This window comes from Metopolophium dirhodum, chromosome 6, assembly GCF_019925205.1.
Source record: "Metopolophium dirhodum isolate CAU chromosome 6, ASM1992520v1, whole genome shotgun sequence".
Taxonomy (NCBI): domain Eukaryota; kingdom Metazoa; phylum Arthropoda; class Insecta; order Hemiptera; family Aphididae; genus Metopolophium; species Metopolophium dirhodum.
The window spans coordinates 36,119,145-36,132,255 of NC_083565.1; the positions used below are offsets into that span (position 1 = coordinate 36,119,145).

A 13,111-nucleotide genomic window follows, 5' to 3' on the forward strand; every position below is an offset into this window, starting at 1 on the left:
CACGAAAATGAGCAAATTATTTTGAGATGAGAATTCGTAAAAATTGTTCTTTTTAAATCTAAGATTTGAAAACATAATACAAGATTAATATTAAGTTTGTCTACCTTTATCAAAAAAAAAAAAAATGTCTACAAACAAATCAAATTAAATTTTTATGAACGTTTGAAGTTCATATTTTTACGACATTTGATATTCACTCGAATGCTCATGTAACGATTTTCTTATTTTATTGTAATTCAAAAACGAATGACTGAAGATACTTGAAAATTTCACCAAATGTTTATATTAGCATTATCTATGCACCATATAATTCTGAAAATAATTTGACTCTTTTTGAGCTTTTAACGGATTATTTAAATAATATATATTATATAACGGATATTTCAAATTTTCATTTTTTTTAGTTTTTTTTTTTCTATAAATATCAATAAAATTATATTTGTTGGGTAAAAAAGTGTGAAAATTGAATGCAAAGCTCCTGATATAATGTTACAATAGCAGTTGAAAAATATTAAAAATACATTGACACAATTTTTTTTATAAGCATTTACAATGACCAACATTGTCAAATTTAAAATTTAATATCTATTTTAAATTTTGTAGTTTAAAATGTATAAAAGGTTCAACTTTTGTAGCTAAGGATTGAAAATTTAAAACAAAATTCCACGTAAATAGGTTATTTATAAATTATTTTATTCACCTTAATATCATTAAATATACTTAGTTATATCATAGGCTAACTGACAATTTTCGCTCAGAATCGTTTTTCTTACACAATGATATTATATCATTGAATTCAAATTTAACACTATCCATTACAGTGACCCACTTGTAACTTACTGTTAAGTAGAGCGACATCCACTTACCCGCCTTTTTTTTTCATTTATTTACAATTCGACATTTTACACGAATAAAGTTTACCTATTTAAAAAAGACCAAAGTAAATAAGAGGTACTATACATTATATAAGTGGTATACACAGATATTTCCAATGGGAGGTGTTGAATTATAAAATCATCTCCATACTGTGAGCTTCCAGGTTTTTTACGACCTGTAAACTACTCACAATTCAAGAGGAACACTTAACCTGTACATACAAACCGCACCGCGGGTAAGCCCTGATGCTAGGTCGGTGGAACTTGTAGGTTTTAATCATAAATGTGTTGCTAAAATGAAATAACCAGTACTAATAAAATGTTAGTTTCTGCAAAAATAGTAAGGGTAACACTTTAAATAATAATATTAAATAATTGAAGAGAAAGTTTAAAGGTTATCATGATTTTATATTTTACATCCAACAAAAAGTGAAAATTTGTAGTGAAATACATAAAAAGAATGACAGTTTTATAATAATCATTTTTATGCACATAGCTGGTGCGCATGTAATTTTTTTTCCTCTATAACAATACAGTTAGAATGTAAATATAGGTACGACTCCTGTAGTTTAGCTTGTAATGGAGTAGGAGTTTAACATTATTTTGTTGACATTTTGTATACAATATAATAATAACAAATAAATAAATACAATAAATACATTTCAAATTAAAGTTAATAAAATATAGAGTGGTACAAAATAAATACAAAAATTAAACATTTTTTAAATAAGAAACAAAATTAAATAATAAGACTAAAAATTAAATTAAAAACAAATCAAATTATATAAGGATTATTATTGTAAGATGCAGAATTATGTCACCTATAAACTATTTTTCTCCAAGTACACTATTGAATATATTTTTTTTACGATCGTCGGCATTTGACCAAGGTAATTAACAAAATAATAATAATGGTCAATTACAATTTATAATAATAATTTCGTTCACGTAGTAAATAATACAATAACAATTTTTTGAGTGTGGCTTCGGGGAAATAATAATTTGTTAGCACGTGGCAAGTGCAGAAAAAATATTACAGTTTATGGCACTTGGCAGGTTCAAGAGGAATAATAATAAGGACATGTATTTTAATTTAAAGAATAATATTAGATCATTGCAAATAATGTAGCAAGCGTCGACACGAATAATAATCATTTTGTGAGCTTATGCTCTGTATACAATAAAACATCTCGGTGTCGGCGCCAGAGCAAGGCGATCTGTGACCCGTACGCCGTCTAAGCGTAAATCTTTTAATAATAATAATGTTTTAATAGTGGTATTTTTATATTGATTTTCTAAGTGTATTTTTCTTTTGGTCATGTGATTTACGACTTTCCACAATAAAACAAGATGATCAATTATAATAAATAAATAATTAGAATAAGGAAATGGAAAGAAAGAGACCTGCATCATGCGACGCCTTTAATACGTGCTTGTGTGGGGTGGTTGGGGGTATGATGGGGAAAATTATACGTTACAATGAGTGACAACTGATGGTTTGAGACGTGGGTATCCTGTTGTTGGTGTCTTCGCCAACTACGGGCCCATGTCGTTGACTTGGCCCATTGGTGTTATGGAATGGTCGATTATCAATCTGGAATTATAGTGTGTGTTCCGTGGGCCGGAGGAAACATCTCTCGTAGATTTTAGAAGTCTCCACCGTTCAGTGCGGACAAGGCCAAAATAACATATGTGGAATTTTTCACATGTCGTAATGTTTTGCGGGCGGCGATTTTACGTCTGGTTTTTCAGACTTTACATCCCTTGACGTCAGCGCCGCTGCTAGATTCTTCTTGTTTTTTTGATCTAGTTCTCGAAAAAAACTTTTGTCTCGGTCTTTCTTTCGAGTCATTGCCACAATAGGTCCACAGTGACAGTCAGCTGGAGTCCAGAAGTCATTAGAAATCCCAAAGTTACTGTGATTTTCACAGCCTCCGAAAGTCTGTACAGACACGAAATCGACAATTGCAATATAATAAATTATAATACTCATCACGTGACACGCCGTTTACAGGCGTAGCGTATAGGTAATTTATATTTAGAATAGCAGGTCCCCTGTTTTCTGATGGTAAGTTGAGTGGCACACTGCCCAAGCATCGTTCCTCGTAGCGTACATATCCGGAGAAGCCCAAAGCGCCGTTGAGTATAATGATGATTAGCATATACCAGTGTAATGTACAGTCAGGTGATCCGGTGAGTTGACGTGGTTTTTTCATTGCGTTTTCGATGTGCATCAGCTTTATACGTCAAAGGTACGGGTATTTACGTGTGTATAATGGCCAGCACTAGCAAGCAGGTGCGACCCAGACAAGTTCGGATGATAACATACATGCCAGATAGTTAATAATATCATGTTTGGGTAACTTGAAGGGTTCTAAAATACGTATATTAATAATTGCAAATTATGTGCTCTTCGCCTTTTCCGTTGCAGCTTGTCGACCTTCATACTATTGACGCAGAAGTGGGCACTTGGAGCTATGCATTGCACGGACTGCCAACACGCTAATTTTGGCAGGCACCGTTATATTATTTTATTTTATTTTCACTGACGACGGAGGACGCGACCCTCAGTCCAGAGGAACGTTCCAAATTGGTGATGTGGCCGATTACTCACTGGTCGCTGTTTGCCGGAAGTGCTCTGTGCTCAATAGAGGGCGTTGGAATGCTGAGCATTGTTTATTTACCGACCAGTTATCCTATGGAAATTGAGTGGCAGCTTTCTACGTAAAAGGTACGAGTATTCGAGTACGGCATGAGATGGACGGACGGATGACATATTCAACTAAAAAAAACAAAATTTTGTTTTAAATATAGTAGTATGGCCCATCGACAGTTATACTTTATTTAAGGGGGTGGAGGCGGAAAGTGTTATAAAAAAAAAATAAAAAAAAATATTATGCTTAGATTTACCGTAACCATATTCTAATGACTAATTATATACTAATCACTAAGACATTTAAATATTCAGGCGGACTCACAACTATTTTGTAATATATAAAGATGGGATTTTCCTATACACACAATATATTATATCTATTTAAAATGTGTTATTATTGCTATAATCAATGTTCGACCACGGCTATAACATAAAGTTAACTACTTAAATCAAGTACACAGTGAGCTACTAAACACTATAAGAGCAAGTTTTACTCGAGGATAAGATTGGAACACGTTCAATTTAACGTAATACATTCAATGTTATCGGCTATAATTTTTATTCCTTGAATATTTGTTTTTTGGTTATTACCCTGTAGAATATGATAGTATTAGTAAGGCTGTGCAATTTACTTATTTTTTATTAACTCCGTTAAGTTAAGTTAATATGCACCAATAACAAAAAGTTAAAAGTTAAAAGTTAATTTAACTATAAGTTAAATCAATTATGTTAAAAAATAATACACACTTTTTGATAACTTTTTATTAAGTTAAAAAAAAAGTTAATTTGTTTGTACAACGCTGGCGTACTTAATTATTTTCCAACCTATACTATATTATAGACTATAGACTCTAGTCTTGATACTCTATACAGTATTTCCATTTTTTTTAAATAATATTGATAGGGCTTAGATATTTTATTTATTCGAGTCGATACAATGTACCATTGGAATTTACGTGCAATGAATCCGACCCTAAAATTACCTACCTCTAATTGTGTATTCATGTAGCCATGTAGATAGCCAAAATGAACACATACCTATATATCAGATACCAGAGATATATAATCTGCCATTCTAAGCCTGGATGCATTGATGTGTTGTGAGATATGATGAATTCACAGAAAGCCCATGCCGAGTAAAATGTATAACCCTAAATGCGTTTATGTGTATACCATATTTTTTTTCCACACGTTTCTTTACAAACAATGTAGTCTCATACACAACAACGTTGTAACCTCGAAGGTTCGATAATAAAATTAACACGTGTCTTTAATATTTTAGTCTTGACTGTTCCGATAATATTTCGTCTGTTCACTTCATAAAACGCAATATATATGTCATATGGTACCTATTTATAAACCGCATAATATTATAAACACTATTTGGGTACTTCCATAACCCACTGGTAATCAAATCTTATAAATCTAAACAGAACGGTTTGATAACGCATATTATTTTGTCATTGTTTTGGCTGCGCTGTTTTTATATATAATATGTGGGCATACGCGATAAAAAAAAATGTAAAAAAACAATGCTCACCATTCCAACGCCCTCCATTGAGCATAGAGCACTTCCGGCAAACAGACACCAGTGAGTCATCGGCCATACCACTAATTGGGAACGTTCTTCTTGGCTCCCTCAGCTTCGTCCTCCAGGGTCAGTGAAAATAAAATAGAATATGATCAGTAGAGCTACGAACAATGGGTCCAGCAGATAGACAACCCGTGCAATGCGTAGCCCCAAGTGCCCACTTCTGCGTCAATAGTGTGAAGGTCAACAAGCTGTAACGGAAAAGGCGAAGAGCGCATAATGTGCGATTATTAATATACTTACGTATTTTAGAACCAAACATGTTATTATTACTATCCGGCATGTATATTATTATCCGAACTTGTCTGGGTCGTACATGCTCGCTGGTGCTCGCCACGAGACGCACGTAAATACCCGTACCTTTGACGTATAAAGCTGATGCACATCGAAAACGCAATGAAAAAAACACGTGAACTCACCGGATCACCTGACTGTACATTACACTGGTATATGCTAATCATCATTAGACTCAACGGCACTTTGGGCTTTTTCGGATACATACGCTACGGAGAACGGTGCTTGGGCAGTGTGCCACTCAACTTACCATCAGAAAACAGGGGACATGATATTTTACATATAAATTACCTATACGCTACGCCTGTAAACGGTGTGTCACGTGATAAGTATTATAATTTATTATATTGTAGTTGTCGATTTCGTGTTCGTACAAACTTTCGGAGGCTGTAAAAATCGCAGTAACTTTGGGATTTATAGTGACATACGGACTCCAGCTGACTGACACCGAGGACCTAGTGTGGCAATGGCTGAAAAGAAAGACCGAGACTAAAGTTTTTCTGAGAACTGAATAAAAAAAACAAGAACATTCTAGCAACGGCACTGATTTCAAGGGGACGTAAGATCTGAAAAAACTAGACGAAATAAATAAACATGCTTTGAAGAAGTCGCAAAGAATAAAGAAAGAATTGAATATGAAATAGTGTTATATAAACAGAGAAATTTCTATTGAAACTGCAATAAAAAAGTTTCATAAATTATGTTTCGATTAACAAAATAAACGTACATTGCAGAAGGTGCAAAGAATGCGAGCGTGTTATGTTAGTGTGCGAACTAGATACTTGACGACTTGAAGTAGGTATATCGTTTCGTGTGTGTTATCGCACATCTTATTTATGGACAGACAAACTATCGATAATTTATTGATATAAGTTCGAGTTTGATCGTGACAAGTTGATGGGTAAATTATTAATGTATGTCTTATGGTTTTACGTGTGATTGCAGTAATTATCGCGACTGAGATACCCGACGTCGGACCAATGATTTCCCTCGTTGGCTCAGTTGGTTTTTTGGTACTTGGACTCATTGTAAACGCAGCATTAGAAACTGTGTGGTACTGGAACCCGAATAGTGAGGAAGACTACGAAGACATCGAAAGTATGAAAGGCTATTATGTATCATAAAACGGTGATTCAACTTGAACCAGACCATTTCAATGATTCGATTAATATGTCATATCATAAAAAAAAAATGGGCCAACTTTATGATGGTGGATATTTATCAAAGATTTCAAGAAATTGATGAATTAGATGCATTTTTTATGCATATGATATTAGCGAATTGTTTGGTTCAAGAACAATGGAAATCTTAATGATCTTTCAACACAATATAAAAAAGCTTTGAAGTGTGACAATTCACAAAGTTAGTACCTAAAGTAGGTATTTTTGACCACCCATTATACCAAATTTTCAATGGAATTATACTCAGAAAAAAACATTTTGATCATGTGCATAAATATAAAAAAAAGGATATATTCTGATCTTATTTTTTTTTTATGAAACAAAAACAATATTTAACACTCCTTGGGTTTTTAAAAAATTGCAAATTTAATTAAAATTCTTCAAAATCACGTTTTTTCTTAACACGACATTTAAATAACTCATGTATGATATAATAATTATAAAAAGAAACAATTTAATGTATTGATAATGATTTTATATTAATTAAGATTGTGACACAAATTACTATTTTTCTAGCAGACATTCTGTACTTTTTTTTATCAACTCATTTTTGCGTAATTTTTGATTCTCTTTTTATTTTCATTTATACAATTACATTACACCTGATCAGTGAAAATAATAGCTTAAGTAAGATAACTATTATTTGATTGGTAAATTATTTTAAAATTCATAATTCAGATAATATTAATTATATACACTTATATAACAACTACTTGTTAAACATCCCTTACCACGTTTTTGATTACATTTTTTTGACTGTTAATACACAGTTTAATTGTATAACTCTATTGAATGTAGATATATCAATATATATAAATTATAAATATTTTTCAACCACATACAAACATTTACAACTAAACAATTATGTTGGAGCTCATGGGTTTTAATGCAATATTATATCAAATATTATACATTTATTCCAGGGGCTCATACATATGCATTTATTAAATAATATATAAGACCACAGCTAACAAGACCATGTATCAGTTGAATGTTATATATGTATAAACAATTAACATACGCAATAATGTAAATGAATAATATGTTTTTTTTTCTTATTTTCTTTAATACAATTTGAACAAATGTGGTAGAAGAGAACAAATAGCAGTTATAAAGCACGATAAAGTAGCAAGATGGACGAAAAAAGTAGATATATTCAAGAAGGATTTCATTTAAATACCATTAAACAAAAAGTTAGCATTAAAAAATGTTTAATTTATTATTTAAAAAAAAACGTTTGACAAAAATGTGGATAAAAATTAGCTAAGGACTTTTCATTAAGTACCTCACTGACGAGGCACTTAAAGCCCAAAAGCTTCATTCCTATAGAACTGGCTGAACCAAACACTGAAAAAATAGAAATTTTAGAAAGCGACATAGCCACAATAGAAATACGTATGAGATCATTTTTATGTATTGTGCATAACAATATTTTGTTGTACGATTATGCATGTGCATATTATGAATCCTGGTAAAAATAACCAGTAACAAAACATGTAAGCTAATTAATGAAATGAACCAGCAAGACTACAACCATGGGCTACTCATATGATGTATATTTACACCAAAATTATAAGTTCATAACATTTTATAAGTTACAAAAATAATCGTATATTTGGAACAATTAGTTTAGAATGTTGACAATCTTTAACCACGAAAACTTAATTTTGAAATATCAAGAACGTGGCAGGGTGGTGGGTTAACATCGCCGGTATGTACGTCATAGACGACACAATTAAAGCTAAAAAGCTGCATTCCTTTACCTTTGTGTAAATGCACTTTGTCTATTTTACGCGGTTGCAGATAGAGATAATTATAAATTAACCGTACACACTTTATACCAGTTTAATAAAACCTATTGATCCGTCTAAATGTGTTCCAACTTTATTGTGTTCAAAGATAAGGAACGATAAAGTAACATGATGGACGAAAAATGTAGATGTATTCAAGAAGGATTTCATTTAAATACCAATAAACGAAAAGTCAGCATTAAAAATTTTTTAATTTATTATTTAAAATAAAACGGTTGACAAAAATGTGGAGAAAAATTAGCTAAGGACTTTTCAGTAAGTACCTCACTGAAGAGACACTTAAAGCCCAAAAGCTTCATTCCTATAGAACTGGCTGAACCAAACATTAAAAAAATAGAAATTTTAGAAAGCGACATAGCCACAATAGAAATACGTATGAGATCATTTTTATGTATTGTGCATAACAATATTTTGTTGTACGATTATGCATGTGCATATTATGAATCCTGGTAAAAATAACCAGTAACAAAACATGTAAGCAATTAATGAAATGAACCAGCAAGACTACAACCATGGGCTACTCATATGATGTATATTTACACGAAAATTATAAGTTCATAACATTTTATAAGTTACAAAAATAATCATATATTTGGAACAATTAGTTTAGAATGTTGACAATCTTTAACCACGAAACTTAATTTTGAATTATCAAGAGCGTGGCAGGGAGTGGGTTAACATCGCCCGTATGTACGTCATAGACGACACAATTAAAGCTCAAAAGCTGCATACCTACAGAACTGGCATATTTCAAATGAGGAGAAATTGGAATTGTTAGAAATTGACATAACTACAGTAGAAATACGTATGAGATCATTTGTATGTGTTGTTCATAAGTCATAACAAAATTTTGTCGTACCATTATTCAAGTGCATATTATAAATCTAGTTAAAAATGGTACTAAAACTTAGTAACAAAACATCTAAGCAAGTAATAGAAACGAAGCATTAAGACTATATCTTGAGCTTCTCATATGATATAGATTTTTACCAAAATTACAATATAGATCACCTGTTAATGAACCCGATAAGAATACTGGTAAAAATTTGAATTTTGAATATATGAATATTCTTTACAAAGTATACGAAGTGTTTGTGTGATAGAGGAACACGTATTGCGTTTTGTTGCAATATAAACAAAACACAATTTATTCAATAATAATTAATAAATTCCTACATGCGATACGGGCAATCAGAATTAATAAATCTTATTAATAATATTGATGACAAGTAACAACAAAAACAAATTAATACGACCGTGTAGTTTATTTCATTGACGGCGGCTTTCTCATATCAGTATACGACAATCCGAGGGCGTGGTAAATGAAGGACCAGACCGACTGTTTGACGTGGAATAACAGCAACAGCATCATACGATGTTCGGTAATGGTGGACCGGCTCGATGACCCACAGTTGGCGGTCGACTCGACGTTCGAAAGGAGAGCCATAGTACATGGCATGAGACAACAATACTGGCGATCGTCAACAGCAACGGTCGGCAAGAGACTGATCTCGTCATACGGAATTTCCATAACGCGTACTCAAAAACGCGTCATGACGAACGGTAGACGCGTACACCAGTCGTGCAGGTCCGGAGCATACTATAGTCTGTACCGAATAAGAGGCTCTTATAAGAGCTCACCGCCGCCGCCGCACCATGGCACTGGGCGGCGCGGCACATGAAAACCGGTCGAAACTCGCGCATGACAGAGAGCGTTACCGCAGAGTGTTCCGGCGGTGGCGGGACCATAGACCTATAAACTAATGGACAGCACATTTCCCACTCCACCCTGCCATCAATGTACGGGCATCATATCAGAGAAAGAAAGAAGAAAAAACGAAGAGAGAAAAGAGAGAAATAACATAAAGTAGTAATCAAAAATCTATAATCTAACACTGTATAATATCCCCCCGTTCTTTTTTACTGTCTATCGTACCCAAGGGCGTAGGTATATAAATTGTATAATTGTATAAATACAATGAATACGTAAATATGGATACATCAAACAATGGATAAAACGTGCTGTGTTGACGTCGATCACCGTGGTGAGATCGCGAACGTCAACTATGTGTTGACAACGGCGATCGGCAGTGAACGTTTTAAATATAAATGACAAAATGAAAAACAATTTTAAATAAATAATTCTGATTGTATTTATATAATATAAATTATAAAAATTAATAAATTACCTGCTTTGGCTGGAATATAATATTTAGTTACACGCAAACTGAGGTCTGAGACAACTGCAATGCGCAACAGATAAATGACGGATAAATGACCTGATGTAAATCGGTGATTACGTAATTTCAAACACAGTGATTAATTCTTATACTATTAATAAACTATTATTAGCAGTATTGCTGGTACAGCCGTATGCGTCGTGGGTCAAAATTAGTGATGGGCACTATCGAATAGTTTACACTATCGAATATCTATTCGAATGTTTTTAACATAACCGATTAGTAGTTTTTAATAAAAACTATCGAATAGTCCGAAAAACTATCGAATAGTTCGGTGGACTATAGCGTGAAGACTAATCGTTTTTATAGCGTGAAGACTGAAAATTGGGTTGTTTAACTTGGATTACAGCCTAAGTGGTTCTTATTCTTGCGTGAAACGGTTTTTATCATGTTGTACAAACAATAAAAAAAATAATCATATTCTGTATAAAACTATTAGTTAATATTATTTTAATAGTCGAAGATTAATGACGCTGGTCTAGACGACCAACAAAGCTCAAAATAATTCATGAGCGGATAGGCCCATCAGGAAATCGGGATTTTCCCGGTAGGTTCCCATCGATATTACACTCAAGAACCCCCCCCCTCCCGAAAAAAAATAATAAAAAAAAATTTGAAAAATTAATTTTTATTATACCGGCTGGCGGCTGCGTGCCTGCGTATTTGTTATTTGTGTATACTCCATTAGCCATTAGAGCTCTCAGTGTAGTACCCGTTGATGCCCGTATAAATACCTATTGGCAATTTATGTTGAATGTACTATGGTACATTGGTACTAACTACTAAAACTAAATAATGTATAAAATGTAAATATTAATAAATATATTATACATTCGCTTGCCAGCGAAGCGAGCATTTTTTTTATATATTTAATATATGAGGCTCCAACAAATATATCCCGGTAAAAACAAAAGTAAGTACCTATCCACCCATGATTCAAGCTGTGGGTTGTCAAAAAATTATTCATTGTCACCAACACAGATATAATTTGCTATAGTGAATATTTTGTATAATTATCGTTTCAAAATGGTCGCCGAAAACCTTGGTGACATTATAGGTAGCCGCGTCCTCAAAAATGTTGAGAATCTCCGATATAGTTGTATAGATCGTCAGAAATGTGTTAGGAAAACAAGTTTTCGATAAACTGCAGTAATTAATTCCATAGTCGAGTCGACGATGCTGTATTATAGCAGAGTTGTATGTGATGTTCATTTTTCTTAATTATCGAATACTCGCATTTATATACCCTACATGATAACTATACTATAAATCAACTTCTATGTACAGTTCGAGGAATACTAATATAAATTGTAATACAAAAAATGTTATTGTTTCTCCTCTGTCTGACCTTTAGGCGTATTTTCAACGGAAATCGGGTCATTATATTAATGATTGCGGTTAATCATTATCTAGTGTTTTTTGTAAATATATAGGTTATGAATAAGTAATAACTAACTATGTATAGTACTATGTATTCTAAGAACTATTAATTAGCCAACTAACTCAGCAGTTTTTTTTTATTTGAATATTTTATAATACTTATACCTACATAATAATATAGTATGTAAATATATTTTATTCGAGTCAAAATAATTAAAACCATGTCTTACTGTACGATGTACGATGCTACACAGAGTGTAACAGATAGAACTGACTTTTGGAATAACTTTAATTCTAATCAATATTTTAAATTTTTAGATTCTAAGCGGAGCGAGGGATCTAGCGGTTTTACAATGGTGTTTATTTTTATTTTTTTATCCTATATACAAAATTTCTACCAGAAGGAATATTTCGATTTCAATATATAGTATTTTATCTTTTAGAAAATTGGATCAAGATGGTCAGGTTATAATTTGGTCAAAATGGTTTGGTTACGTCATAATTTTGCCATCACCGTTTACTTTTTACATGCTTTTACGGGAATATTACAAGTTTCGCTGTTTAAACGCTTATAACTCAGCTAATACTCAATTTATTGATTTAGACTCATATAATAATTTAAAGCTTTAGAACGGAATTTTTAATTTAATATTACTTTATAGTAGAATTATTAAATGGTTTATTTATAAACGAATGATAAACTTTCTTAGAAATATCTTTGTATTATTAGATTTTTTCATTTCTATACTTACGTACGCCGTTCGTGTTCAATATCTGAATAATGTTATTGTGGTGGTTTATTGTTGTATCTATTTGTACAATAAAATATGTTCAAATAGTTCAAAATTTTATGACAGTAATGTCAATCCGATGCTTTTTGCTAACAAATTTTTAAATAGAAATTTGTGTATCGATAATACCAGTGAACGAATGGTGTTTATGTGAGAAGTGCGTAAATTTAAGTACTGGTCGCGAGTGCGTTTATTGTATTGAATTTGAAAATGTACAACAGTTTTGTCCTGATAAAACATTCATTACATTAAATAAATCATTTTCTAAAATTATATTGGATGAATAAAAGTT

General features: G+C 32.2%; 1 long non-coding RNA gene across 1 annotated transcript; it reads right to left on the reverse strand.

The window, feature by feature from the left end:
• Positions 1–1,262: 1,262 nt before the first annotated feature.
• Positions 1,263–7,860, reverse strand: LOC132947854 (uncharacterized). Its single transcript, XR_009664945.1, has 2 exons — positions 5,072–7,860; positions 1,263–3,657 (listed from the first exon to the last, which is right to left on the reverse strand). It is a non-coding gene; the product is annotated as an uncharacterized LOC132947854 (long non-coding RNA).
• Positions 7,861–13,111: the final 5,251 nt, after the last annotated feature.